Source organism: Tenrec ecaudatus, chromosome 5 (genome assembly GCF_050624435.1).
Source record: "Tenrec ecaudatus isolate mTenEca1 chromosome 5, mTenEca1.hap1, whole genome shotgun sequence".
In the NCBI taxonomy this organism is placed as follows: domain Eukaryota; kingdom Metazoa; phylum Chordata; class Mammalia; order Afrosoricida; family Tenrecidae; genus Tenrec; species Tenrec ecaudatus.
Genome location: NC_134534.1, coordinates 80,844,920 through 80,862,177, shown reverse-complemented (window position 1 = coordinate 80,862,177; position 17,258 = coordinate 80,844,920). Strand labels below are relative to the sequence as shown.

Sequence of the window (17,258 nt, the reverse complement as noted above, 5' to 3'; positions counted from 1 at the left end):
CAGCATTCAAATTTGTGTTCCTGTTTCACACATTAATTATTTTCTCATTCACGTGCTTATATTAATGACTTTCATATTCTCTTAGTCATCTAGACTCCAAGTCAAAAGATCCTTGTGTATGTTCCTTTAAATGGCCTTTTGCCTTGGTTCTTTGTAAAAACATCTTGAGAGATTTTCTCCTTTAGCCTGGATGAGTTATCTTTGCCCTCGTTTTCTACTCCAGAGAGTTGGCTACTTTTGTCCAGATGGACTGACATTTCCTGGGTAAAACTAGAGAGCGTGGATTGATACTTTTTGGTTGGTCTTGGACTGCGGCCTGCACTGTGATTGATGTGTACCTGGTAGGAATTGGTCAAAGGATGTGTAAATGGGATGACAATAGCTCACTAAGCAAATGAACTGTCTGGTTTATTGAGAGGAATTGATCAGTTTGTGGCCCAGCTGAGAGGAGCCAGGCCTTGAAATACAAAGAATTGTGTGTATTTGTAACCAGCTCCAGAGTTTGTTTGTTTTTCAGAAAGAGAAGCAGGAAGAAGAAAGTAAAAGCAGAGAGAAAGAAAGCAAAAGAGCTGTAACTCCTAAAAGAACTGTAACACGGAACAAAGACTGTAACATTGAAGACAGACAGTTCTGGAAGGGATCCAGGAGAGAGCCAATGGCAACATGCCTAGAAAGGGCCCAACAGCACAGCTGGTGGCAACAGATGGTAGAGCCAAAAGGAGTTTGTTTTGAGTGGGAGGAGTGGAGTCTGTCTTCAGGGACATGAGGTAGGACTGCATGACTAAGAGAAACAGTTGTCTTCACTGAAGACATGCTTCCTGATTCTCATCCTGAGTTGTACCCTATTCCTGTATAGACTTGTGTGTAAGCCAATTTTTCAGCACATTTTCTGTGTGGTTTTTGTGGTAAAATTAAGTGCCTTGACTGATATTCGGGTCCGCTTATACTCCAGTGTATACGGTACTTCCTTAATAAACCATTTAGTTTGTGAGTTCTTTGTTGTCATTGTTGTGAATTATCAAATAGAAAGTAGTAGCTGTGTGTTGAAGAAAAGAGGTATTTCTGATTTCCACCTCAACAGGATTAGTTTTGGGACTGATCCTGGTCACGATCTCCCTGGACTATTAATAATACTACTGTCACCTTCACCACTTTACAGCCTCTTTGATTCTTTTCCTGTTTTCTTCTTTTGTCATTTTGTTTGGCATGTTCCTAATTTCCTGTGTCTCAACAGTTATCAACAAGACACATCTCTCGTGTGGGTCTTATCTTACCATTCATCATGCTTCTGCTATCCAAGCAGTTGTCTTAGAGCAGGGCTTCTCAACCTTCCTAATGTGAGACCCTTCAATACAGTTCTGATGTTGTGGTGACCGCCCAACCGTAATGCTACTTCATAACTAATTTTGCTACTGTTATGATCGGGGTCCCCTGTGAAAGGGTCGTTTGACCATTCCACCCTCCAAAGGGATTGTGACCCACAGGTTGAGAACCGCTGCCCTAGAGTAAACCCCGATTGCATTGTTATCCCTGGTGATAGAATCAACTGAACAAATAAAATACTGAAATGTAGAGTGTTTCTATGTCACTGCAGATTACTTTGTTCTTTAGGCCTTGTAATAATTTTACATGAGTAGATTCTGGTACCTTACCTCCATTGTTAGATGTTAGGAGTTGAACAAAACACTGCCTGGCCCTACAGCCATCCTCACAGTTGTTAATTTGAGTCCACTGTTAATAGCCATTATGCCAATCCACCTCATTACAGGTCTTCCTCTTTTTCACATACTTTATCAATGCATGATGTTCTTATCCAGGGACTGGCTTTTTGAGAACATTTTATTTCTGGCTTCTAATATCAGAAAATTGAGAATTGATCAACATGAAGTAGTTCCCAGTGGCTGTAAAAGCTAGGATTTGCATCTGAAGCATATCTTGATTGCAAGTCTGTCTTCTTAATTACCATGCCTCCCCTAAGCTCTGGTAGCATAATGGGTTATATATGAATTTCAAGATCAGCAGTTCAAAACCACCTGCCACTCCACGGGAGAAAGACAAGGTGTTCTACTCCCGTGAAGAGTTACACTCTTGGAAATTCACAGGGGTAATTCTAAACCTTGTTCAATAGGGTCACTGTAAGTCTGAATCTATTTGCCAACTTTGAGTTGCGTTTAACCCACAGGGGGCAGTTATATGGTGTACCACTAGTTCATTATGATTTGGAATAGACTCAATGGCAGTGAGGTTGGTTTTGCTTTGTAATTCAGGTACATTGGCTGGGAATTGAACTAAGGTTCCCTTCATGGAAAGGAGTCCTGGTGGGGTAGTGGGTTATGCAATTAGAACTGTTAGCCAGAAAGCTTTCTACTTCAATAAAGATTACAGTCTGGGAAACCCACAGGGGCATTTCTACTCTGTCCTATGAGTAGGAATTGACTCCAGTGAGTTTATTGAGTTTCTGGCATGAAAGGTAGAGAATTATGTCACTAAACTACTATTGGCCCTCTTTTAAACTTATTTCTCGTTTTATCCAAATTAAAGTTTCCATTGCCCTGGAACACATTTGACTAATTTTTTAGTTTTCATGTATTTCTTTTTTTTTTTTTTTTTAGAATGCTGTCCCTTCCACTTTTATTTCTAGAAGTCTTCTGCTAAAGGCTGTTTTTTATGCCATGTTTTCCTAGAGCCTTCTTGGTATCTGTTTGGGTAGAGGTGTTTATTGCTGTTCATTAGTACAACTGCTTGACCTCTCAAAGATATTTTCTAAACTCAATTTGTTTTTTAATATTCTTACTGCTATCATATAGGGTACTAGAGCCTTGGAAATGCTATTTAGGGTTGATATCAGCTGTAATTAAATGAATGGCATGGCAGACGGTTTAAAAGCAGAAACTATGTCTTATTCCTTGTTTCTGCCAATGGGTGCTCAGGAAATGTGTCTGAATAAATATAAAAATGGTCACTGGTAGACAGCAATTGTAAATGGCATTTAAGTAGTATTTGATCTTAAGTGGTAAATGTTCTTTCCCCCAACACACAAACCCTAGTTTATTAGAGTTTTATGCTTCAGAATTTACTCCATAGCTTCACTGATCTATATGTTTTCCAGGGACAAAACTGGAGACACAGTGTGGGAATTGTGCGGGGTCTGACCCCACCACACCAGGGTAAACCACTAAGGGCGTACAACAGAGCAGCAAGGAGAGCAATGCCACGAAGTCCCCAAGGAATACTAAAAATAGAATTTGGGGACTTAGCCTGGGATTCCATCAGACTTAACCGGAAAACACTTCTAAAGGTCAACAAACAAACTATTTATAGGCTTTTCTTTTTTTGTCCTTTTTGTTTTGTTTTGTTTTGCTCTGTCTTGTTTTTGTGCTTGTCTATCTAGATAGATAGCGGGATAAATAATTTGGAGGAGAAAACAAGGGGACCAATGCTTGGGACAGGCATAGACACAGGAAGGGGGTGTCTGCAAACCCAGGGAAAAGGGAACAACAAGAAATCTAAAATCGATGATGGTGAGGGCATAGGATGTCTGGTGGGCTTTGATCAAGGGCAGTATAGCCTAGAGGAATTATTGAAATCCGAATGAAGGCTGAACATGATAGTGGGACAAGAAGAAGGTAAAAGGAAATAGAGGAAAGAACTAGGAGACAAAGGGCATTTAGAGAGATCTAAATACAGGCATGCATATATGTAAATATATTTATAAAGACGATGGGCAAATCTGTGTACATATATAAGTTTAATATTAAGGTAGCAGATGGACATTGAGCCTCTACTCAAGTGCTCCCTCAATGCAAGAACACTTTGTTCTAAAAACCTGGCCTTCTGTGATACTTGTGATACTTTCTAGACATGATTGCTGAAGACAAATGGGTGCATGAGCAAATGTGAAAAAAGCTGATGGTGTCTGGCTATCAAAAGATACAGGGTCTGGGATCTTAAAGGCTTGAAGATAAACAAGCAGCCATCTAGCTGAGAAGCAACAAAGCCCACATTGAAGAAACACACCAGCCTATGTGACCATGATGTGTCGATGGGATCAGGTATCAGACATCAAAGACCCAGAACAAAAAGTCTTATCATTGTGAATGAGAGGGAGTGCGGATTGGAGACTGGAGGGTTACAAGGAAGAGGCAAGCCAGTCATGGTGCAGTATAGCACTGATGAAACATACAACTTACCACTAGTTCAGTGATTCTCAACCTGTGGGTCGTGACCCCTTTGGGGGTTGAATGACCCTTTCACAGGGGTTGCCCAATTCATAAAATAGCAAAATTACAGTTATAAAGTATCAGTGAAAATCGGTTTGTGGTTGGGGGTGTCACCACAGCCTGAGGAGCTGTATTAAAGGGCTGCAGCATTAGGAAGGTTGAGACCCACTGCAGTAGTTTGATGTTTCCTACCCCCAGCATCATGACCCTGGCTCTGCCTTACAAATCCGACTGGACCAGAGCATGCACACTGGTACAGATAGAGCTGGAAGCACAGGGAATCCAGGGCAGATGACCCCTCAGGTTTATCTGATAGTAGCGATACCAGGAGGGGAAGGGGGAGGGGGAGGAACCAGTCACAATGATCTACATAGGGGGATGGACAACAGAAAAGTGGGTGAAGGGAGACTTTGGTCAGTGTAAGACATGAACAAATAATAAGTTATCAGGGTTTCATGAGGAAGGGAGTGGGGGAATGAGCTGATACTATGGACTCAAGAAGAAAGAAAATGTTTAGAAAATGATGGCAACATGTGTACAAATGTGCTTGACACAATGTATGTATGAATTATAAGACATGTAAGGGCCCCCAATAAAATGATTTTTAAAAAAAGAATTTACTCCATAGCAGTGAGGTTGGTATTTTGGATGTATGTAATAACCTAATTTTCCTGTGCAAGCTACTCCATTTTCAAATTGATTATTAGGTAATTATGTTAAGCGTAAGAGTTGTAGGGTTTTTCTATGCGTGTGCATTTGCAATACTGATATTTGTTATTAACAGTTCTTAAAATTAATGTTTTGACTAATGAATTCTTTTCCATGCTAATGAGATGGGTGTGTATTCTAAGGAGCAGATAATATTCTCATAAGGTCTCTGACTACGCAGTGTTTTCATGTTATTGTAGATCATAAAACATGGAGTAAATCCGTGCCTATGTTACTTTATTCATTTTTGATGATAGTGTTGTTTCATTTTTACGTGATGAGCTTTATTATAGATTATTATGCTACGTTATGGATACCTAAAATGTTCATGTGAAAATTTCAGATTTATTCAAATAATATATGAAGGATGTAGAACAAGGGATATTATTGCTGACATCAGATGGCTCTTGACTGGAAGCAGAGAATTCCAGAAAGGTTTTACTTGCATTTCATTGACTATGCAAAGACATTTTACTATATGGCTCATAACAAACTATGGATAGCCTTGAGAAGAACGAGAATTCCAAAACACTTTAGTGTGCTTCTGCAGAACCTGTATATGGATCAGGAGACAATTTTGCAAACAGAGCAAGAGAAAATTGCATGGTTCAAAATCAGGAAAGGTGTGCATCAGGGTTGTGCCCACTTACTTTTATGGGATTTTTATGCTGAGCAAATAAAGAAGCTGGATGATATGAGGAAGAATTTGGAATTAGTATTGGAGGAAAGTATATTAACATGCAGTATGCAGATAACACAACCTTGCTTGCTGAAGGTTTAGAGGGCTTAAGTACTTGCTGATGATGATCAAGGATTGCAGCCTCAGTACGGATTATAACTCAATGTAAAGAAAACAAAAATTCTCACAACTTAACCAATAGGTAGTATCAAGGTAAATAAACAATTGTAGCTGCTAGGGATTTCATTTTGCTTGGATTCACAATCATTGCTTGGAAACAGCAGTCCAGAGATCAAACAACAGATTGCATGGGTAAATGCACAAGACGTCTTTAAAGTGTTGAAGCAAGGGTTACTTTGAGGACTAAGATGTACCAGGTGCAAGCCAGGGTATTTTCAATAGCCTCAAATGCATGTTAAAGTTGGATTGCATGTGAATAGGGAAGACCACTTAGAAGTTGAAGCATTTGAATTATGATGCAGGGAAAGAAGATTGAAAGTTCTATGGACTATCAAAAGAACAAATAGATAGTAGTTGGAAGAAGTACAGCCAGAATGCTCCTTAGAGGCAAACTGGCCATTGAATAGGGAAGACCAATTAAGAGTTGATGCATTTGAATTATGGTGCAGGTGAAGAACATTGAAAGTACCATGGACTGCGAAAAGGACAAACTGATGTGTCATGGAAGAAGTACAGCCTGAGTGCTCTTAGGTGCAAGGATGGTAAGACTTTGTCTTACATACTACTTTGGGCATGTTGTCAGGAGAGTCAGCCCTTGGGGAAGGATGTCATGCTTTGGTAAAGTGAAGAGACAGCACAAAAGAGGAAACCTTCCACAAGACGGATTATCATAGTGGCTACAACCACGGGCTCAGGCAGAGGAACCCTTGAGAGGATGGTGCAGGACCAAGCAGTAGTTCATTCTGTTATGCACGAGGTTGGTGTGGGTGGGGACCAATTGATGATACCTAACAGCACCAACAGTATCTTTTCTTTGTCATTTTCTTCCTGATCATTCTATCCTAAATTACAGAGTTTGAATTATCTTCCAATCAGAGGTATCAATATATCATTTTTAGATACTGCCTAAAAATATGGTGAACCTAGGTCTGATTCCATTATGCCTAGAGCTGACATAGTATGAGCAAAATAATTAAAAGGTTATCAGTTAAAAGCAGAAGTTTGTTGCAGAAAGATTAGACAATATGGATGAACAAAGGAAGAAACAGATAATCAGAAATAGTACTTTCCAAGGATGATATGGCCTTTTATTTAGCCTGAGGGACTTCTGTGTTACTTCGATTACCAGATAGAAGAGCCCAACTCTTTCTGTTGCCTTGAGAGGTGATTTGATTTGGTGATAAAAACATGGAAAATGTCAGTGCCTCAGTTTCCTCTCCAGCCTACTTGTATGCTAGGGAGTGGTACTTTGGTAAACAAGGTTGTGGCTGGGGGTGGTTTTAGCATGTTAACAACTACAGTGCTTGCTAGTATAGCTGTTGGTGATAGGGGATTCCTAGGTCGATTAGGTGGATGGATCAGTGAGGGCACTTTTGCTGGTAACTATTTCACAGCTTTTTTGGTGCTATATCATTGTGGCTTTGTAGTTCATCTTTAAAATAGCGGACCATAAGTTTATTCGAAAGGAATGTTTTAGCTTAATAGGAGAGAAAGACGGCTTATTTTGTTGATTCCTATAAATCCTGGTACTCTCAATTCTCATGTTTTTATTTAGTTTCCTAAGGACTGAAGAAATCCCTGCCTAGTGTGAAATCCCTGGGTGGCACAAACAGTTGAGTGCTTGTCCATTAGATGAAAATTTGGTTGTTCCAACTCACTCAGAGATACTTTGGAAGACAGACCCTGTGAGTATCTGCACATGAAAGATCACATCCTTGTTTATTTGACCTATTTCCCACATTGCAGAAAACAATAACTCAGCACCCTTAGTGCAATGAAAAACTTTGTAATATAGCTCATAGTCGAGGACCTACATTTGCAGGCCCTCTGGATTGTTGCAGAGTTCTCTAAGGGGTGGTATCTCCCACTTTGGAAAGCACTGCTTTGCAGTTTTCTAGCGTGAGTTTTATAACTCATTCATGCAATTTATTTTAAAGGAGAGAATCACCGTGGAATTAGAGTAATTGTTGTTTATGATAAAAGGACGATACACTTTCTTTTTATTAAGGACTTATTCAATTATCATTGCTTAGTTACTGATCATTGATTTTATTGTGCCTAGATAGCACTTAATAAAACGAATGTGTCTGGATAGCATGTATTGAGTTCAGTGTATATTAATAAACCTGTGTGTATACAAATAAACATATACATGGATATTTAGTGCATAGCTTGAGGAAGTATCATTTATATGAGCACAATGGAATTTCCTAATTTTTTTCAGTGACTAACTCTTTTTATAAAAAAATCATTTTATTGGAGTTTATACAACTCTGTCACAATCCATACATACATCAAATGTATAAAGCACATTTGTACATTTGTTACCCTCAGCATTCTCAAAACATTTGCTCTCCACCTAAGCCCCTGGCATCAGATCCCCCCTTTCCCCCCCCTTCCCCATCCCCCCCATGAACCCTTGATAATTTATAAATTATTATTTTGTTATATCTTAAACTGTCCAACGTCTCTCTTTACCCACTTTCTGTTGTCCATCCCCCAGGGAGGAGGTTATATGTAGATCCCTGTAATTGGTTCCTCCTGTCTACCCCACCCTCCTTCCACCCTCCCAGTATCACTACTCTCACCACAGGTCCTGAAAGGATCATCCGCTCTGGATTCCCTGTGTTTCCAGTTCCTATCTGTACCAGTGTACATCCTCTGGTCTAGCCAGAATTGTAAGGTAGAATTGGGATCATGATAGTGGAGGGAGGAAGCATTTAAGAACTAGAGGAGAGTTATATGTTTCATCATTGCTACATCGCACCCTGACTGGCTGTCTCCTCCCTTTCTGTAAGGGGATGTCCAGTTGCCTATAGATGGGCTTTGAGTCCCCACTCAGCACTCCCCTTCATTCACAATGATAACAAGATTTTTTGTTCTTTGATGCCTGATACCCGATCCCTTCGACACCTTGTGATCACACAGGCTGGTGTGTTTCTTCCATGTGGGCTTTGTTGCTTGGCATTTCCTATATTTATGGTATTTCCTGTATTCAGGAAAATTCACAGTTTTCTGTGTAAATAATGTATCTTGATATTCTGTAATTTAAGAGCCTGACATGTTTGGTGTTTCTGTTTCATGTAACACTTCCATTTATTGAATCTTCACAACATTGTTGATAAGGAAGCAGGTAAGTGTTACTCATGTTTTATAGATGCCTAGACCAGGACATTTTCCAGACTCTGTTCTCTTTGCTGTAAAATGCTACTCTATTTAGTTATCAATTCAATAAAATTAAAATAAGATTTAATTTGAAGAAGATAAGGTTGATTTAGATCTCAGTCCCAGTTCTGTCTCCTAGTACCTGTGAAAGCTTAAATAAATTCTTAATCTCCTTTCTTGGTTTCAATCCAAGGCTTGTTTCTTGAGCAGAGTGTGGCAAAGGTTGCAGCATTTCTGATGTTATATATTATTGGGAAAAAGTCTGTCTACATATAAGTTTCAACCTCAAAGGAATGTTAGGGCCCAGTCCTTCCTAATTCCTCTCTTTGATATCAGTGGTGTTTTTGAGGGGTTTATTATTAAACAAGACAGCCATTATTTCTTTAAACAATATGTTCCTATTGCTAATTCTTGAGTACCCACAACCCACTTTAAGTGGCCTCTGACTCATAATTATCCTATTGAACAGAAAAGCACTGTCTAAAAGAGTTTCTAGGCTGTAAATCTCATGGAAGCTAACTTCCCCATCCTTATGATGTGGTTGTTAAAACTGCCAACCCTTCAAGTAGCAGAATGCTTTAACCACTGGGCCATGAAGACTTCTTTGATAGTAGCCATATCAAACCAGAAGATTGATGGTTTTATTTGTTGTGTTCTCATTTGATACTTAAATTGAGTTTCAAGCTCTTTATAATTTTTTGTACTGCTTTTTCTTATATCATACTTGTTTATATTAGAGGACTTGGGGCTATCTTAAGAATGTGGTCATTTATATTACTTTCTGATTTGGGTACATTAATCAATTAATTATGTTGAATAGGATTTCCAGTGTAATATTGAATAGTTCTCACTGCCAGTAAATTGATTCCAACTCATAATGACACTGTAAGACAGAGTAGAACTGCATCTGTGAGTTTCTGAGACTGTAACTCTTTACAGTAACAGAAAGCCTCATCTGTTTCCCTAGGAGTGGCTGGTGGGCTTGAACTGCTGACCTGGTGGTTAGCAGCCCAGCGCCCCTTTCCCCACTAAAGAAAAATCATTCCATTTGAATTAAGGTGTTAGTGAAGTATATTGAAAGTATCATTGACTGCCAAAAAACAAACATCTGTTTGGGAATAAGTACAGCCAGAATGACCCTTAGAGCCAAGGATGACAAGACTTCCTCTCATGCACTTTGGACATGTAATAAGGACAGACTAGTCCCTGGAGAAAGACATCAGGTTGGGTAAAATAGAGAGTGGGCAGCAGAAAAAGAGGAAGACCTATGATGAGGTGAATTGACAATATGGCAGCATTAATGGACTAAAACATAAAACGTTTCTGAGGATGGCACAGGACTAGGCACTGTTCTGTGCTGTTGCACATGGGTTCACTATGGATCTGATGCGACCGGAGGGCACCTAGCAACCACCACAACAGAAGTACCAGTCTTGGTTCTTAACTTTGGAGAACAATTCCAGTCTGCCATCATGGAGTATACTGATTAAAAAAAAAAAATTCCCTTTACCATGTTGAAGAATTTTCCTTCTTTCTTATTTGCTACTAATTGTCTTTATTGTGAAAAGGTGTTGAATTTTCCCCCAATTCCTTTTCTGCATCAATCGAATTAATGATGTGTTTTTATTCCCCTTATTCTATTAATTTGTTTTAATGGTGAACCACCCATATTTTCCTGGAGTGTGGGGGGCATTACTTGTTACATGCACTGAATTTTGGGATTCTAGTCGTTTCTTAAGGTGCGTTATCTCTGTATACATGACAAACTGGTGAGTGATTTTCTTTTCTGTGCTGTCTGACCTGTTAATGGTATTGGGATAGTTGCTCTGCTGGAGTGAGTTAGAAAGTGTTTGCTTTTCTATTTTTGGAAGTATTTGAACAGGATTGGTGTTAATTCTACTTTAGGTGTTTGTTAGAATAACCTGGAGAAGTCACCTGATCCTGGGGTTTTTGATAACCAATTCAGTGATTTACATATCAAAAAATCCCTTGAGATTTTAATTTTGTTCTTAGAAAAAGTTTATAAGGTTCTAGGGATTTGTATAATTCATTTAAATTATTTAATTTCTTTTTTTCTTAACTGTTCGAATTAGGCTTACCATTTTGTTCCCCTGTAGTCATCTATAATGTACTCTGTGTGTAAGCAGTTTGTTCTTATCGCTCCCTAAAGTATAGCGGGAACTACCAACGGAGCGTATTTCCTATGTAGATCTCACAGATGTTTCTTTGGCTCCCACTGCCATCCATCGCCTCTGCAAAACAGAATCTCACAGTTTGGGCTCCGAGACTATTTCCTTGTTGAGCTTCGGATTATATGATTTCCATAGATTGTTTAATTTCCTGCTGTACAGTTGTTAATAGTAATCTCTTACCGTTTTATTTTTCTGTATGTAATGTCCTTATTTACTTGTGCTTTTACTTTTTTTGTTCTGTGAGTAGCTAAAGGCATGCATAGTTTCCAATTCCTATAATTTATTACAATGTATAATATTTTAAGCATTTGTAGGCACCATAGATTGTGCCAATAAAAATACTTCCCCCATTAAGATTTTTCTTAAAAGGGATTTCTTTTAAAATTGTACTAAAAAGATTTAAAACTCAGCATTTGCCAATACAGTATTTTTCCATGTACAGTTTAATTGCTTTAATCACGAGCAACCATCACCCATCATCCTTATTAAATTTTTCATTGCCATTAAAGGACACTCAGGGACTCCTAAAGGATGATTCCCCCTTTCCTTCTCTCATCTGGCTCTGGTGCAACCACTAATAAACTTTGTTTGAGATTCTTCATATTAGTAGTAGCATATAATAATTGTCCTCCTTTTTGTCTGACTTATTTCAATCAGCTTAATATTTTTATCGTGTTGGCACAAATTCAGCTTTGTACATTGTGTATTCAGTAATATAAATTTATAAGTATTTTGTGCATATATGTCTTTTCAATCTTGTACGTAATGAGGAAGCTCATGGTGGCTCAAACCGTTGTATATTTCACAAGTAGCTGAAAGTTGGCAGTTTGAAATAAATCCTGTTGATTTACTTTTGAAAGGTTATAAAAAACTTGACAGCTCATAGTAACCGCACAGGACAGGGCAGAAATACCCCTGTGGGTTTTCGAGACTTAACACTTTACAGGCGTATAAAGCCCCGTGTTTCTCCCTTGGAGCTGCTGGTGGTTTTGAACTTAAGATCTTTCTATGTGCAGCCAAATTTGTAACCACTGTGCCTTGAAAATCGTATGGAGCAGTTCTGTGCTGCATATATAGGTGGGGCTACCGTGAGTCAGAATTGACTTGATGGCAACTAACAACACAGCAATGCATAATGAATTACAAGCTAAAAATAATAGTGATTTTTTTACTTGCTCTGAAATTTATTTGCATATATAGATCTTTCTTTGCTATTGAATTCTTTCATTCCAACTTGAAGGAATCTGTTTGACATTTTTTTGAAGGGCAGACATAATGATTTTGAACTTTCATAGGTTTTGTTTACCAGGACATATCTTCATTTTTTGCTTTGTATATCAAGATTTTGCCAGATACCAAATTCTTGGTTGATTTTTTTTTCTAAAATTTTCTTCCCAATAAAAAAATTCTGTGTAATTTCAAACAGCATTATTTACATAATTACAAATAGTCACATTTATACTTTCAAAACACTTTTTAAAGGACACCAATTAACAGTTCATACACACACACACCCTAGGTGCCTCAACTGATATTCAGGTCAGCTTATACTCAAGTATATACGTTATATAATTTTTAATTTTATTGGGGCTCTTACAGCTCTTATCACAATCCATGCATACATCCATTGTGTCAAACACATCTGTACCTATGTTACCATCTTTTTCAAAACCACTCAGGACCAAAAAGAGGAGCAGCAGTACTAGGAGGGTAAGGGTGAGGGGCAGGGAATAAGATTGTCACAATAATCTACGTATGGCCCCCCTCCCAGGGCGATGGACAGCAGAAAAGTGGGTTAAAGGTGACAGCGCTTGGTGTAAGACATTGGGGGTGAAAAAGAAGAATTTATAAATTATCAAGGGGCCATGGGGCAGGGAGGGGGAAAAATGAGGAGCTGTACCAGGGGCTCAAGTAGAAAGCAAATGTTCTAAAATTTTAATTGATTTTTCAGGAGAAAATGTCCTTAAGAGTTATTTCTCTTTTGCTACTTTGAAGATTCTTTTATCTTTGGTTTTTAACCATTTAATTATAATAAACTAGTGTGGGTCTCTGTGGATTTATACTACTTGGAATCCCTTGCATTTCTTGGATATGTAGATTCATGTCTTTCATCATGTTTAAGAAGTTTCCTGCCATAATTTCTTCAAATATTCTTTCCTCTCTTTCTCTCTTGTCCTTCTGAGACTCTTGGATTGTATGTGTTGCTCCACTTGGTGATATCACTAAAGTCCTTTAGACAAGTACTTAGTATACTTTTTCCACTCGGAACCTCTTTTTGACTGAGACATTTTTGTGCAGCCCAGGTATGTAAGTACACAAAATAGGCACCCAAATCAAAGACTTCCTGATTATGATTCATAATTTATTTTAAAATAGTTCTTGGGCATACATATAATTTTATCATTAAAAATTAAAAGCCAGTTTGCATATTTATGAATTTTATTTTAACATTATTAAATCTTGGCAGAATATTTGATACTGAAGGACATAGAGCATCTTCAACATTTCTGTAAAAATTTTTTTAAAATCATTTTATTGGGTGCTCATACAGCTGTTATCACAATCCATACATACATCCACTGTGTCAAACACATTTGTACCTTTGTTGCCATCATTTTCAATACATTTTCTTTCTGCTTGAGCCCTTGATATCAGTTCCTTATTTTTTTCTCCTCTCTCCCTCATGAACCCTTAATCCAAGTAATAGATTATTATGTTTTCATGTCTTACACAGACCAAAGTCTCCCTTCACCCACTTTTCTGTTGTCTGTCCCCCAGGGAAGTGGTTATATGTAGATCATCATGATCGGTTTCCCCTTTCTTCCCCCATCTTCCCCTTACCCTCCTGGTGTGGCTACTCTCATTATTGGTCCTGAGGGGTTTGTCTGTCTTGGATTGCCTGTGTTTCCAGCTCTTATCTGTACCCGTGTACATGCTGTGGTCTAGCCAGATTTGTAAGGTAGAATTGGGGTCATGATAGTCGGGAGGGGGGGGGGAAGGGCAGGGAGGAAGCATTAAAGAACTAGAGGAAAATTGTATGCTTCATTGTTGCTATACTGCACCCTGACTGGCTCCTCTCCTCTCCCCACAACCCTTCTGTAAGGGGATGTCCACTTGTCTGAAGATGCTCCTTTTGTTGATTGCAGTATTTTGTATGTTTGGTATTAAGGTGCCGTTTTAGGGTTTTAGTTTAATGCTCTCCAGCTAAAACTTTATTATAACTTATGCAAACGGTTTATCCATACCATTATCATTATTAGAAGTAAATCCACATTGTAGAAATAAGCCAACATATTTTCTTTTACTTTGTCAATTTTAGTTTTACTCTAGCCTGGTAGTGAATACTATGCTGCATTATCTGAAGTATTTTTACCTCTTCTGTCTGGTGTAGTGGTTATGCATTGCGTTGTTGATTGCAAAGTTAGCAGTTCAAAAACCACCAGTTTCTTCCTGGGAGAGAGATGGAGCTGTCTGCTGTACAGAGTTAACAATCTCAGAAACCTGCCAGGGCAGTCCTGTGCTGTCCTGTATGTTCACTGTGAGTCAGATTTGACTAGATGACAGTGAATGTAAATTTAGCCTCATATAGTCAGTATGAAAAATATTTTTGTCCTAAAATTATTAACATAAATAATAAATACTAGCTTTAATTTGTGAGATCACATTTATATCATTAATTTTAAAATTATGTTCACACTTAGACATGGTGGTGATGGGGGAATAGTAAAGGGGTTCTTGTTACTTACTGCACTTGCAGTTATGTAATTCTTGTTACTTACTGCACTTGCAGCTATATAAAAGAAGAAGATAAGTGCAATTTTAAAATAAATAACTGATAGAAAAATGAACCAAGCCGAAACATGGGTATCAAGCAACAGGCTTTATTGCAGTGGTTCTCAACGGGTAGGTCGCCACCCCTTTGGGGGGTGTCTAAGGAACCTTTCACAGGAGTCCCCTTGGACCATTGGGAAACATTTCCGATGGTCTTAGGAACCAAGACACGCTCCTTTACCGCCTCTCCAGGCCGGTCCTCCCACATGCAGATATGCCCATATATGAGTACCAGTGGTAAAGACTGTTACCCATGCTACATCATTCTTCAAGACAACATTTCATTTCTTTGTAATTAGAAATAAATATTTCAAAATACATAATTATATATTGTTTTTTTGATTAATCACTATGATTTAATTATGTTCAATTTGTAACAATGAAAATATATCCTGCATATCAGATATTTACAAGATGATTTATAACAGTATCAAAATGATAGTTATGAAATAGCGAAGATAATTTTATGGTTGGAGGTCACCACAACATGAGTAATTGTATTAAAGGATTATGGTATTAGGAAGGTTGAGAACCACTGCTTTATTGGAAAGTGCTACCTGCAGGTCTACTCTGAGGATGGGAAGAGTAGTGCAGGTGGGAAGAAAGTCATAGACAAATAGTACCCTCGGGGGATGGAGACTTTGTGACTGGGGTTGAGAGAGCATCCTGTATATTCCTAATTGGTAAGCTCGAATGAAGGCAGTGGCGTGGCCTGTGACACTTTTAGCGTGTAGGAAAGTGTGTGGGGTGGAAAGGGTGTGAGCAAGAAGCATGGGAGCAATACATCTAGAATGTAGTGTAAAACAGATGTATGTTTTACACTTAGCTGGACCCATCACTAGCACATCTAATCAAAAGATAACACTAATGTGATACTTAACATGCGGAGGAATGATGGTAAAGCCTATAGTAAAAGTTTTTGTTTTCTGTAAACTATTATGTTTCTGTAAGAGCAGAAAATTGTATATACACACTAAAAGTACTGCAATTTTTAATACACAGCGGGCTTGAAGCTGAGCTGAAATGTTTTTGGCTGTGTTCCTTTTTGTTGAGTGATAGTCAGCTTAATGCAAAGTGGGCATATTGTGTATTCAGCACCAGTACTGTAGTAAAGTTGTGCACTTGTGCGATGCGACACAGGTAAGTGCTGCCAGAAACAATCTGTGCCAGAAACACCTTGAATTCTTTTGGTTTTTAATTAATTGTATTAAATGTATTTGATTTTTAATTAATCTTTAGTCATTGTATTCACAAATCCTTTAATGTTGCCAATTTTTGGTGTACACCCCCTCCCTATTTAGTTACAGTTGAGGTTTTAAGAAGCTTTATTTTCGAATGCCTGAATGTCCCTAAGGAGCTCTCTCCCTTTCTTTCTAGCCCTTAGGGATCTGTTGCAGTGCTCAGTTGCATTCTAGCCCCATGCTTCTCTAGGCAGTTGGGGCCTTGCTTGTAAATTTTTGCTCTGAAGAACCTCTGCAATAGGCCTTGTAGAGTTTTTATTTACAGAAAAATAGAAATTGGGGTGGGGACAGGGGCAGGAATCAGAGATTGAAAATAATTTGTGAACTTTTCATGTGATGAAAGTGATTATCTTCTATCAGAAAATAAGTATAAAAACACTTAAGATGATTTTAGCCCTTAGACTTTTATTATTATCTATTCTGTCATAATTTGTTTTTTAATCATATTTTCCCCTTAAATTTGTTATGTTGGCATGAGTTTAGTTTTCTTGATAATAGTTACTATCAATAACTAAATCATGAAAGTGAAAAAAACGGAAGTAAATAGGAATATAATATATTATTTCTGAAAGAATCATTGTGGTCGCTTAGCTTTAAAACTAAACAAAAGCAGCAGCAATCAAGTTATCAGGCAGTGTTGCATTGGACAAAGCTACTGCAAAATATCTTTTAAGAATAATAAATTAAAAAATGTCTAACCAAAACCATGGTATTTTGAGTTGCCTCACATGCATGTGGAAACTGGACAGTATATCTGGAGGACCAAAGAATTGATGCCTCTGAATTACGGTGTTGGTAAAGAACATCATCAATGATAAGTAAAAGAAAATGAGGAAGACCTTTTGTGTGCTAGGTTAACACAGTGGCTAAAAGAAATGGGCTCAAGTAGCAATTTTGTGAATGGTGTAGAACTAAGCAATATTTCATTCTGTTGTAAATGGAGTCAGTATGAGTTGGACTAGACAGCATCTAATAATACTAACAAAAGAAAGGAATATTTTAGGTGTTTTTGACTTTGCGTTCATATGCCTTAATTCTTAAA

The 17,258-nt window shown here is 38.1% G+C and overlaps 1 protein-coding gene across 4 annotated transcripts in view; it reads left to right on the top strand.

The window, feature by feature from the left end:
• The window catches only part of PCMTD1 (protein-L-isoaspartate (D-aspartate) O-methyltransferase domain containing 1), a 108,598-nt gene that overhangs the window by 10,660 nt on the left and 80,680 nt on the right, over positions 1-17,258 (top strand). The window contains exon 2 of one of the 4 annotated variants that reach the window (XM_075549655.1): positions 518-767. The exons of the other annotated variants lie outside the window; for them this stretch is intronic. The gene's annotated coding sequence lies outside the window, so the exon portion shown is untranslated. The remainder of the gene's footprint in view (positions 1-517; positions 768-17,258) is intronic. 4 annotated transcript variants of the gene reach the window in all.